This window comes from Carassius gibelio, chromosome A9 (assembly GCF_023724105.1).
Source record: "Carassius gibelio isolate Cgi1373 ecotype wild population from Czech Republic chromosome A9, carGib1.2-hapl.c, whole genome shotgun sequence".
In the NCBI taxonomy this organism is placed as follows: domain Eukaryota; kingdom Metazoa; phylum Chordata; class Actinopteri; order Cypriniformes; family Cyprinidae; genus Carassius; species Carassius gibelio.
Genome location: NC_068379.1, coordinates 23,369,048 through 23,383,070, shown reverse-complemented (window position 1 = coordinate 23,383,070; position 14,023 = coordinate 23,369,048). Strand labels below are relative to the sequence as shown.

General features: G+C 36.0%; 1 protein-coding gene across 4 annotated transcripts in view; it reads left to right on the top strand.

Annotated features, from left to right (window-relative positions):
• The window catches only part of LOC128020006 (semaphorin-5B), a 137,432-nt gene that overhangs the window by 5,346 nt on the left and 118,063 nt on the right, over window positions 1-14,023 (top strand). The window lies entirely within an intron of this gene.

Here is a 14,023-nt window from a genome sequence, read left to right as displayed (position 1 = left end):
TAGCTTATGGTTTTCCCAGGCTGTCTCTGAACGGGAATGAAGGATTTTGTGATGTTCTCTATTTTGATCCCCTGATTGGGGTGAATTGTTGCTTTTCATGAAATGCTTCTTTATTATTCTTGCTATAAAGGGGTGGAACAGAAGGAGTTTGGTGGCCTTTGGCTGCTTCTCAAGAATATTGTAGGAACGCCCTGCTGTCTTTTGTTTGTCAAGGGGGTAGGGACGGTGGGGTGTGTTGAATTAAATGTATTCCCCAAACAGTTCATCTGGAGCTAGGCTGGAAAAACAAATCGTGTTGATGGATTATCATCTTGGGCTGTGAATTTTTCATAATATGTGGCTGCATATTGTTTTAAAATGTGCAACTGTCCGTTGCGCAACCCTTCTGAATGTCAGAAAACTGGTGTGGATGAATGGTGGGGCGCTACTCCGTCTGTGAAATGTGATCTGGGATACGGCTGAGCTGCTCGATGTCTGCAGCCCTAATTAATACTTGATGTGATTGAAGGCGCTCAATTTGTCTGGAGTCTTATCTTGTCAACACGTTTGTTGTAGTTTTTTTAAGTTTTTTTGTCAAATGTCTTTCAGACAGACGGCTGCTGAAACGCAGCAAACAATTAAACCTTGGATAATTACGTTCTATGTTGTCATGGAGATGTTTCTACACAAATCAAGCGAGACGCATTGCTCACTCTTGTGGGTTCTAATTAAACGAATGCTACACTTCCTTAATCCCACCTTTTTCGCAATTGAGAAATCGCGTCTCTTAGCAGGCTGAAGTAAGTTTTCTCTCAAGAGTTCCTGTCAGCTCCTGAAGCCAGTGAGACGAGTGGCGAAATATCTTTAATAAATAACAAATGTCTAGATGTAAATGCTTCCAGTTTGAGAAATCAAGTTAACTGTTTGTCGTTTGTTATAGTGAACAGTGGATTGCCAATTTAATATTTGCAAGGCTGGTTTTCTTCAGCTCACTGTCAAGGGAGGGATGCAGTTGTATGTAAGCGGACGTGAAGGAATGCATCTTTTCATTGGCATTGTTCGGTCGAAGGAAGCTTCAATGAGGAGACGGGGAAAAGGGTAGAGACCAAAATGCTCCCACAGTTGATTTGCCCATTGTGGGGGAGGAACACTATGCCCATTGATGGTGTTGTTGGTGAAGCCCCCAAAAGCTGGAGAAAGGGGGCCCATTCAGTGCAATGGGTGACCCTGCACAACTATGGGAGCTGGGTGTTGATGCTTTTGTGGAGCACGGTGGGAACATTGTCCCCATTCTAGTGATTTAATACCCCAGGTCCGAGGCACTTTGCTATCTCCCCTAAAATGTTCATGTTCAGTTCTGTATCTTTTTCACAAGGTAAAATGTCTAGTTATAATACCGCTCAACTATTTCTGTTGGGAATAGATGAATGAGCAATTTGCTGTCCAATGATCTGTGTTACCCTATAGATATGGAGCCTATTTCCAATTGGTAACTGTGAGATAATGTTTAAAATAAGACATAAAATCACATTGTGCATTATAAATGACGATGAGAGATTTCATGTAATTTGCAGTCAAATCATCTGTGTTACCCTATAGATATGGAGCCTATTTCCAATTGGTAACTGTGAGATAAAGTTTAAAATAAGACATAAAATCACATTGTGCATTATAAATGAAGATGAGAGATTTAAAGTAAGCTTACCTTTTTTTCACTCTGAAACAAAAATTAGATTTCATATCATAGTTTTCCTGTAGCTCAATTGGTAGAGCATTGTGCTATCAAGCGTAAGGTTGGGGGTTCAATTCCCCGGGAACACATGATAGGTAAAAATTGATAGCCTGAATGCACTGTAAGTCGCTTTGGATAAAAGCATCTGCTAAATGTATAAATTTAATTTAATTTTTAATTAAATTGTAATTTAAATTTTAAATAAATTTCATATCAACAGGATGTTCCAGCATTAGTTTGAATAAAATACTGTTGCTTGCTACTAGCTTAAACACATTTTAAACCGATTCACCATAGTTCAGATGTTTATGAAGTAGAGTATAGCTTTTCCAGTAACAAGCTGTTTTTTTCCAAGTAGTGTGACAACATGCTACATCACTGTTTAAAATCTGGTGATAAAAGAAAGTTATCCTAGATAGAGTTTCATATTTAAGCATTTAAGCATATTTAAGAGTCCAATTCATGTAATGGATCTGGTCGTTTGGTCCAAAAAATGAGTCTAAAAATATTGTTACAGGAAAGCATTTTGCTAAATGGTTTGATTGTGTAAATTGTGTTCTTTTAAAGTTAAATCATAAGTAAATTATAATTTCAGAGCTTTCCAGAGCTGAGCTGTTGAGAAACAAGATGGCATTAAATGACTTAAATTATGAACACTAATGTAGAGCCACCGCTCTACAGATATAGAATTTCCACTCTCTGACTTCTCACTGTCACTGTCCACTGAGAATCTTTAATCCAGTGTTTGCACACCTGATTTTTTATCACAACCTCTAAACGAAACAGAGAAATCAATTTTATTCAGCTCGGCTAAATAAAAGAAAGGGTTATTATTTAGTCTGACAATTCTTTCTTTCATCCTCTGGCTAACAGTAATTTCCAGAAGTGTATGAACTCTAATATTGAATTTTGATAGGTAATTCAAAAAGGCCACAATAGCCTGGCATATTTCCAAAATGTAGATTTGAATGGAATGCCTTTCAGATCCAGAATGACAGACCATGTAAACTCTGGCTGTAAAATGAGATATTAATTGCCCTTTGCTTTCAGTCACATTTGAATACAGCTAGACAGATGAACAAAAGGCCTCAGAATGGAAAAAGCCACCAGAGTCACTTATCAGGTGCATTCAAGATTCATGCCGTGGACCGAGCCTCTTATCTCTCTGACCTGAAGTGATCTTCCTCTTGGGTCCTTGCCTTTCTTCTACACGTGGATTAAATATGTCTTACACCCTGTAAAGGTCTATAAATTGTCCCCTTGAGGGAAAAAATGAAGATCGGACTAGGTTTCCATAGCCGTGGAAAAAGTGTCATATTTGGCCTTATGAGAGATAGGCTTACAGTATATTAAGGAAGTTCATACCTAGAAGACTTATGCTTTGGCTGTTGTTCATTCTGTAGTCTATAGTCATACATTTAGCATCAAAAACGTATTTTCTAGTTTAGTCTAGCCTGTATGTGGTGTGGTTGGTTGAAGTTTCTATAGTGATAAGAAGTAACTCTTGGTTGGGGCACAAAAGTCTGTCTCAAACACATCGACAGACAGAACCTTGTTTGACAGTGATTAATGTCCAGTCCAGATCAACACAGAACATCCAGGGACCACCCTCTCTCCTTGAGTAATGCTAATTACATTCTGCACTCATTATCAATAAATAATAAAGCTCATGCAGATTTATGACCAAAACTAGTGAGTTAAATATATGGGGAATCTGAAGGCTCGGCTTTTGCTGCTAGTTTGTTAGTGCGAGGAGTGGTTACCGCTCAAAGATCTGGTGGAAATCATTTTTCTTTTGAAATTACAATTGTGGGTGCACGACTAAGAGGTGACCCTGTCCCCACTTCCAACTTCCAAGTCTGTGTCCTTGCAGGGTAATGAGTAATGTCTGGATCTGAATATTATCCTTGGGCTGGGATGGTTTTCTGTTAAGTGGATTTTCTTGATTCGCTCAAGATAACCTGTAATGGGGATTTCAGTTAAAAATCTATGAACATAGATGGATGACTTTGTTCTTGTTTTACCATTAGTCAAGAGCAGCTCACAGCTGTCCTCAGACGTCTGACTTATTCTCATGTGACCCATATGAAAATTCCTTCAGTTTTCTTGGTACTGCTTGTCCTGCTGGCATGCATGTCAATCCACATTCTGCTTAAGTCATGTTGTGTGCTACATACTGTTTGATAGACTATATTTATATTGTGGGCATTGGGGTGTGCAGTGAAGTAGGATAGACACATGGATGGATGAATGGATTAGATATCTCTTGCAATGACACAATGTATGTGAAATTGAAAAGAACTAGTTGGTGGGCGTAGCTACTCATAATGTAATAACCACATAATGTAAAAACTGCACATAATTTAATAAGTATTACATTATTATTGTAATATAAATGTAATGATTTTCTCAAAATGAAATAAAGTCTTGAGCTTGAAATGTATTACATTATAAACTGACCAAAAATGTTGTAATATTGTCATAATTATATAAAGATACTTAGAATAAAGTATAAGGACATTTAGAATATTTGTGCTGTTATTTAGCCTATGTGTATAATATATATACAGTAAGAGATATATACAGAGATAAATGGCAAAATAAATCTAAGACGCGAACATACTATTTGCTTTGCTTAATCGTTTCATGTACAAATGTAATTTGTACATGAATGGATTAAGCAAAGTAAATATGTTCACGCTGAAATTTAGTGAGACGACATTGTGTTAGAATCATGAAAAAAAAAAAAAACATAAAACCTATTTAATTAAAATTCTGAATGCATTATTCTAGTATGTGTATAAAGTGCTCCCTTTTATAATTTAATTATAATTTTGATTAGCTACACTGCTCAACGCTGCCTTTGTAAATAGAAACATCTGATGCTGTCCAGAGTGCAAATGTAAATATGCACAGAAGAGTTTCACAAATATTCAGTTATTACAGTTTCAACTAAGGGTGCTCTTTTTTTATGACATGATAAACTGCTTTCTGTATGGATTTAACAATGAATGTTGCTTAAATACGGGAACAGTTGGCAATGACGCTTTGCAGGTTTTAAACACTTAGATTATGTTCTTACTTTGACCATGCAGTAAATACACATCCTTGAAAGAGCACAGTTTGCTGACATATATACATCCTATGTCCTTGAATTGAAGAAATTTTTTCTGAACAAATTTTGAAAAAAACTACAGTTTCCAAAATCTTATGCAGTCTGGGATAGATTGCGTTATCTGCCTCAGGCAACGGCAGCATGGAGCACCAGTTGAATGAACAATTCTTCATTTTAATAAAAGTTATAACATGAATGTATATCAGAGGTAATGTTGAAAAATAAAGTACAGCTTACATTCACACATCATTTCTGTGCCTATAAGTGGTTTTACCCAGGGAAATCATCAGTATTACAGCCTGTGAAGGATGTGTCAGTTAGGTGACATTTACCTCAGGAAGATAAAACCGTCTAATCATAAATCACAAGTTATAAAAACATTAGGCCTATAAATTTGTGTAGATTATAAACAAGTTTTTATAACAGCCATTTAAATGACTATTCCCCCGTTTCACAGATAAGGCCTAATGCCAGACTAAAATGTAAATCTGAGCTGGTACAACTGAAAGAAACTCTTTCTGATCTTAAAATATATTGGTGCCTTTATTTCGTCTCAAAATGCACACCAGTAATGTTTTTTTTCTAAGGCATGTTTATAAAAATTATGGAAATGTCCTAATTGAACTGTGGTCTAATTCTGGCTTAGTTTAAAAACTGTCTGTGAAACCAGGCCTTTATCTAAATTTAGCATGTCATAAACACAAAATGTAGACCTTTTTATATTATAATTTTTTTTTTTTTACCTTGTGGCCTAATAAGCCTGATTTTCGTTTAATAAAACTATGATTGTTTTGTGCTCAAATTTATTTTATTGAAAGATAATTATGATATTGTAAACATAATAATAATTGTTTTAAATTATGTGCTGGTATTACCGCATGAACTGTTATTAACTTATAAGTGACTACAGTGTGTTCATAATGTAATACATTTCTTATAAAATAAAAATTTGAGAAAATTATTACATTATGAAAATTTTGTTACAATAATAATGTAATACGCATTACATTATGTGCAGTTTTTACATTATGTGCGGTTAATTCATTATGAGTGTATCAAAACTTAATTAAATCTAGCTCCATATATAGCAAGCAACAATACCTTGTATACCTTCTGAATTTGTATTTATTTATTTTTTAAACTTTAAAATAAATCCGTACAAATGTGGTCATCCGATTTGAACCTGAAATCACACAATTTTCATAAAGTTCACACATTAGTCATAATGGATTTACAGAATCACCACTGTTTTAATTTTAATTGTTCCTTAAATGCCACATTATCATTGTGTATGATTTATAATCATTCTCACCATTGTATTTTACATTATTTGGAAGTCATTATTTTAAGGTTCTGAACAATATATTCGTAGTATGCAGTATATATAGGCTGAGCATAATCAGTGTCATGACAGGTCAGGGTAATTGGATGGATAAAAAAAAATAGTAACTATCAACCTTGTCATTGCAGCCATGTACAAGAAGCAAGGTATTTGGCTCAGTAAACTGCAACTTATTTGCTACTAGCCCTGACTTGCTTCTTGCCTTAAGTGAAGATGCCATTCACAGGAACACATCCTATGAAGAAAGTGCCATACAAGCACACTTCTCTAAATCAGGCAGGCAAAATGTTTGATGTTTAAAGTAAATATGTCTTCTTATAGACCTCCCCTTCTAACAGTAGAGTGCAAGGCCTTGGACAAGGGCCCTATTGAAAGCTTCCCAAGAGGAAAGTTTTTAAAGTTTTAGAGGGTTTGAGGGGGGATATGGACCTGCATGCCAACACACTCTGAACTACAAAGGCACACATGGAGGTGGATGAAGGACCCTCTGGAAGAGCAGTGGATAACCAGTTCAGTCGATCAGTGAATCCAGGCAATGTGTCCCAAGAGTACAACCAGTGCAACCAATTTAAAAAAAAAATCAATATGGAGAGTGTAAATAATGCATTGCAGGACCTTCAGAGCCATCTTGGTATTTGGTTTTTCTTTGTGATTTAAAGAAAATGCAGCAAACATATGAAAAGGTTTCTATTAATTTCACCATCTGTATTTATTTACGCTTTAAGATCAGATGTACTTCGTCTGTCTGGAGCGACTATATTGGCCCCACCGATCAATGTGAGTTGAATGTTTTCCAGATCACCAATAAAACTGCATCGAGCTGCTTTCATAAGCATTCCCCAAGGTTTCTCTAGCCTGATATTATGAATATAGATATATATGCCTTTATATTCATAAACTGATAATTAAACTAAAGTTTGCAGAGGGTCTTCTATACTAGTGTGACTCAAGTTCTCCATATTTCACATTGGACGTCAAATACAACGCTAAACTGAATTAGCATGGACTGCATCAACCCAACGACTTTGTGAATGTCATTTGAATTTTAGAGGTTTTATGATTTAAGGTGCACAATGAAGCATTGTAGTTTGTATGTGCTCATCACATATCTCATATACGTAATGTGAATTGATGTTGGTGGCAAATGGCACAACCTGTCCATGCTACTTCTACCAAAGTACATTGGATTTTTGACCTAATTCAGCAGTTTGATTGAATGCACAGTTTTTGATGTTGATGTCTTAGTAAATTAAAAGCCATAGGTATAATTCACCCAAAAATTAACATTCTGTCAACATTTGGACACCCTCAAGTCGTAAACCTGTATGGATTTTGTTCTTCTGTAGAACTTGAAGATATTTTGAAGAACGTTGGGTACCAAACAACATTCCACCCCACAAATTGAAACTATTTATATTTATGATGTTTACTGTTCCACAGAAGAGAGAGAGTTATACAGGATTAGAACATGAGGATGAGGGTTTTTTTTTCTTTCTTTTTTTTTTTTTGGTGAACTAGTCCTTGAAATATGCATGATTTTATGACTTGTTGAATTCTGTTATTTTAGAATATACCTAAATCTCCCCAGCTGTCTTTGCCTGTAAAAAAGACCTGCAATTCCCTTTTCATGGCATGACCAACAGAACATGTATGGAACCAGTGTAAGTCTTCCATTACTCACGCCATCATGGGAAAGAAGCTTAAGGGCCACCTCATCGACTCTCTGCCTCCTGTGGTACTAGTTCCATTTCATCTGGCCTAGGGTGGCCTGATCATCCCGTAGGCATGCAGAGCTGATACTTGGAGGTTTAGATCCAGTGCTGAGCCAACATGAGCCAACTTCACATGCCCCCCCCCCTCACCCTCACTAAATACCAATCTCCCTCCAACTGTTAACAGTAAACATGTCTTACTGCGTCTTAGCTGGCACTGAGCCCGGCAGCCCTCAGCAGTTTACAATGTAGCGACAGCCCAGCCTTTGACTCTACAAAAGCGTGCTTCTATTTATTAGGGTTTGTAAAATGACAGAACTGCTGCCACTGTGCTGTGAGTGGAATAAACAAGACATAAAATAGAAGCTTGTTAAGTGTAGACGGCCAATTTGTGATGCTGCTATGCTGCGTTTAGTCTTTTTTTTTTTCTTTTCTTCTCCTCTCTTAGAAGTTAGTATCACTGTCAATAGAAGTGAATTCAGTGCCAATGTCAGATGTTTTTTTTTTTGTCTCTTTGAGATTTACATTGTAACAATGAAAAAAGTAGATGTGGGATTTTGAATTGGTGAGAAACCATTAAATATCTCTGAAGAGTACCTTTTATTTAATGAATAGGATGGCTTTGAGATACAGTACGGATTGAATAACCACAAAAGTGGCTTTTTTTTTCACTGGAAGTGTTTGTTAAAGGATTAGTTCACCGAAAAGTGAAAATTGTGTCATTAATGACTCACCCTCATGTAGTTGGAAACCCGTAAGACCTCCGTTTATCTTAAGAACACAGTTTAAGATATTTTAGATTTAGTCCGAGAGCTTTCTGTCCCTCCATTGAAAACGTATGTACGGTATACTGTCCATGTCCAGAAAGGTAATAAAAACATCTTCAAAGTAGTCCATGTGAAATCAGAGGGTCAGTAAAAAAATTTTGAAGCATCAAAAATACATTTTTACAATTTAATTATATCATATACACTACAATTCATGTCTTTGGAATAAGAATTTTTAAGGGTGCATGAAAGAAGTCTCTTATGCTCACCAAAGTTGCATTTGGTAAAAAAAAAATGTGATTTACACACACACACACACACGTTGGTATATGTGGTTTATGGGGACTCTCCATAGGCGTAATGGGTTTCGTTCTGTACAAACTGTATTTTCTATTGCCCTACCCCAACCCTACACCTAAACCTAACCCTCACAGGAAACTTTGTGCATTTTTGGATTTTCAAAATAACTAATTCTGTATGATTTATAAGCGTTTTGAATTACGAGGACACTAAAAATGTCCTCATTGAAACCACCTCCTCATTGTAATACCTGTGTCATACCTATGTCATTATACAAATTTGTGTCCTCGTTAACCACATAAACAAGCTCACACACACACACACACACACACACACACACACACACACACACACAGTTCTGGGTGTGTGTGTGTGTTCACTTGTCACTGCTTCGTGCGTACATTTGGATGGGTTAAATACAGAGTAATAATTCTGAGTATGGACACCATACTTGGCTACACATCATGCCACTTCACTTCAGTTTGAATTAACTGGATTTTTAAAATTTATTTTAAAATGTCAAAAATTTAAAGGCAAAGCTGAATTTGTAGCAGTATTTTGTATTTATTAATTATTTTTTAAAAGGGACAGTGCTGCTCAAATTTTTTGTAGAAATCATGAAACATTTTATCAGGATTCTTTGAGGTATAGAAAGTTCAATATATATATATATATATATATATATATATATATATATATATATATATATATATATATATATATATATATTTTAACAATTTAAAGGTCTTAACTTCTGATCAGTTTAATCCATCACTTGCTAAATAAAAGTATTATTTCTTTAAATGGAAATTTAATGTTAGTGTGTGTGTGTGTGTGTGTGTGTGTGTGTGTGTGTGTGTGTATTTATATGTATTTGTATGTTTGTGTTTTTAATTTCTTGTTAAAAAATTAAGAAGATTAACCTGATGGTGATAGCTACTGTATGTTAATATCAAATGATCAGATGACAAACAATACTTTATGCTCCATTAATTCATTTGTTTCTTTGTATCGGAGTACTTCTAAATTCATTATATAATTTCTTGAAAATGTTCAGGCTTTCAGACAGTAGAATAAATGTTTCTTTAGTGCTTTTCAGGCACTCATTCAAGAAACTCAACCCCAACAGTTTGCAGAATCTGTCTAAATGATGCGACAGTGCTTATCACACACAAGGTTTTGGTGGAGAGGAAAGCGATATAGTAAATTATAGCTGGTATGATTCAGAGGCTATGATGGATGGGGGACCAGTGGGCAGATTTGGCCTGGTGTGCACCCACACAGATCGCAGGGTAAGCACTCCCGGCCTCACAAACACCTCTCCCAGCAACTTTAGTTTACACAGGAGGTGTCCCATCCATGTACAGGCCAAGCTCAGCCCTACTTTACTTCAGCAGGTTATTACAGCCTGTTTTTGTTTAAGCAATTTAATCATCAGGGCAGATGCTTAAATGAACTAATTAGAGTATTGCGTGTGTTAGATTGTGTTGAGTAATGTGTTTTTGTATTGAATGCCTGAATAAATCTCATCCATTCCAGTCCAGAAGATTACAATATTTCAAAGAGTTCATACAGTCATATAAAAAAAAAGATAGATTGATTAACATGCTTACATTAAGTTAGTAAACTAAGTGTGTGCCCCCGATGCTTTGAAAAAAAGACAGCTAGGTTGCCCATCCAGGGGTTATTTGTTTTCTGTAATGATCTCATTAAAGCGAGAGGTTTACTCTGAATCATTAATCACCCTGTTGACCATCAGGAGAGGGAGCACATTCTGTGGCTTTGTGATTCATCTGACTGGCAGTAATTACTCACAGGATTGGCACTTCATCCATTGACTTTAATTCGGTTTCATTTATAGAAAAGTTCCAGTGTGTTCATTAGCTTAGAACTCCAACAATGAGATGAAGCAAGTTAGTTGGCATAAATTGAGAGAGGTGAACTTTTAATGGCACCAGGCATTGAGTGCTGCAGAAACTCTGCTGTGATCTTGACTTTTGATGTCGCTGACGTTTGATGTTTGACAGACAGACGCTGGAGACTAAAATCCTCAGTATTATTAAAAGCAACAGTTAAGAAATGCATAGTGTTTTTTACATCTAATAAATGCTGTTTTTAAACGTTCTATTCAGGGTCTTCAGCCTCCTGCTGACTAAATGCAATTGATATAAACAATGCCTAAATTTTCAGATTATTGGTTTAAATGCTCAGTTCTGTGTTTTCTCCTTCAGATTGAATCTTTTTGCTTTGACCGTTCATATTCATGTTTGTAAATGACTTGTATATCTGTCATCCATATGAAGGGACCACTGCCTAACAGGACCTATATAGGTACATTTACAAACATAATAACAACATCATGTGTCTTAATAATCACAAATGAAAAGCAATTATATGTTGATCCTGGTTTGTGAACATTCATTGGTTTTACTTGATTCAATATAATTACGTATATGGTCTTTTGTTGTCTCGCCATCTTTCTCCTCACACTGCCTGCAGGATTTGTTTTATTTAATGATTAAGAAAAAGTATTTTTTGGCTCCTAATGAGGGTGACATTGACTCTGGCCATGTCCAGAGATAGATTCATTCTCTAATGGTTTGCACTTGGGTCACATTTTGAATCTTACATGAAACTGTTTTGAATGCATCAAATCAAATGGCCCAAATCGGATTTAACATTTTCAGTCCTTATTATGAATAAAGTCCTGGGGCCTGTACCATGATGGTAGATGAACAAATTCAGAGTTACAGGATTAGTTTCGAGTTGACAAAACCAAACGTCTCCAATTCAGCATTGTTGGTACCATGATGCTGATCATCAACTTTCTTTGTCAACTCAGGCTTTGATCCTGAGTTTGTGGAGCGAGTGCACATGAATGTGTGACATCACTGGCGAACAGCCAATCACAAGCCTTGCAACACAAAGCAAGTTTGATTTACCTCTCACAAGAAATAAAATATAAAATATATAAAATATATAGTGAGACTCGAACATGTAAGGTAAGGTTTTTTACCTATTGATACTACAGTTTTTTATATTACATGATCTGTATACATTTATATTTATTTAAAATAAACAATTTATAATAACTGTTAAACTAAAATCGCTTGTGTTTAAAAGATAAAAATAATAATATAAATCACATTAATTATATAAAGCATAAAATGACTCAGTAATTATCATTAAAGCCAGACTTCTTATATAATTTTTTTTGCCCCATTGAGCAGATTAGCCGTGGAGTGTAAATTACAGTGGCAATGAATGCCGCTAAAAGCCAAGCCACGTACGTGGTGCATAAAACCCAGGACTGGTGCAAACTAAACTGAAACAGCTAATCTAGCCTCATGGTACAGCCCCCTGATTGGTCCAACTTCAGGTTGAGATTTCTTACCTAGAACATAACCTGCCACGGAGCAGATTAACTGTGTAGTTTAAATTACTATGGCCATGAAGCCGAGCCACATTCATGGTACCTAAAACCCAAGATTGGTGCAAACTAAACTGAAAATTACCTGGCTAGCCAGCTAATCTGGCTTCATGGTACAGGCCCCTTTACCACGTGCCTGAATTCAATAAAGTATACCAATCTTTCTGCTTTTGCCGATTGAGGTTTTATCGGTTAGCATGGTTCAGTTTGTTCATGCTGATAGATGTTGGAACTACTGAATTTTTTTTGAACTACTGACTTTTTTCATTAAAAAAAGAAATTTCTTAATTTTTTATATTTCCTTTATATAAATGTAATATTTCTTTAGACTATATTAACAGTATTATATCAAGTAACTTTTTTAATTTAAAGTGTATTATAGAATATTTACCATATATAAACATTTCATATAATTTGCCTTTTAGAAACAATTGGAAACTGTTGGCTTAGGTTAGCACCACTATTTAGTTAATTTTTTTCAGGCAAACTGTTGTCGAATCCATCTTAACAGCAATCACTTATGTTTTCCCTTTTTGTGTATTTCTTCAGAGCTGGAAGGCCACCAGTAGGTTGCACAAGACATTCCAGGAGCAACTTTTATAAAGTAGGACTGCTGAAGCAACACAATCATTTTGCCACAGTCACAGTTAAATGAAAACTCTGAGATCAAACCAAAGCCTGCCTTCCACCTGCAGCAGCAATCTAAATCTGTAGCTTGCTAGACTCCCTTAATCTCGGGCCCTGGGGAACTTGTTGGAGCCTGTTAGTAAATGTTTATCCCACAGTGAACACCTGGTTGTTTGGAGAGTACGCCCACAGTGCACTGCCATCCCCCACTCAAGCAACAATGTGCTTAGTTGTGAGCCAAGAATGAGCCGACACATCATATTCCTACCACAGCACGCAGTTCGTCGCTTTCAACATGGGTGATTAGCATAAACCTCATTTAGTCATCCTTTAATGAATCATTTTCCTGGGTTTATTCCCAGCTGTGAAAAGGCATTAAATGGTAAAGCTATGAATTGTAACCTTAAACTTGATATTACCCAAAGAGACCATTGAACAAAGCTGATCGCATTTCCTTAACCACGATTACTCATATGTCTTGAGGGATTTCTAGCAGTTTGATACAGTTCTTTAGTAAAGAGTTTGAAGAACTCTTTAGTGGTCTTTCAATGAAAGTCTTTAAAGGAATGCACATAATGGAGTGTATTTTATTCCAGATTACCATTCTCATGTAATTCAGTGTTCCCGTCGGTCCTAAAAGGGATAGTTCACCCAAAAATGAAAAGTCTTATGCTTGTTCACTAGAAAGTGGCGTTTCAGCGGAAGACATAGTGCAAGCAAAGTCCTTTTAAGACAAGTCATGTCACTCTGCTGCCATCTTTGAAACACCTCTCGGGCATGCAAGTGCAACTCCTATATTTTTGAATGGGGAAACATCAAATTCTCCAAAACTGTTCACTAAGCTTATGATTACATTTCTTAATTGGAATCACCAAAGAAATCTGACAACAACTATGTCATAAATGCTATTACTTTTGCTAAAATAGCTTATTTTTCATGCTAGAGCAGCCAGTGTGCATGTGCAGTCCTTAACACACGTGGCAGAGCGTTGACTGTTTCTATAGCAGTGACATGCAGAC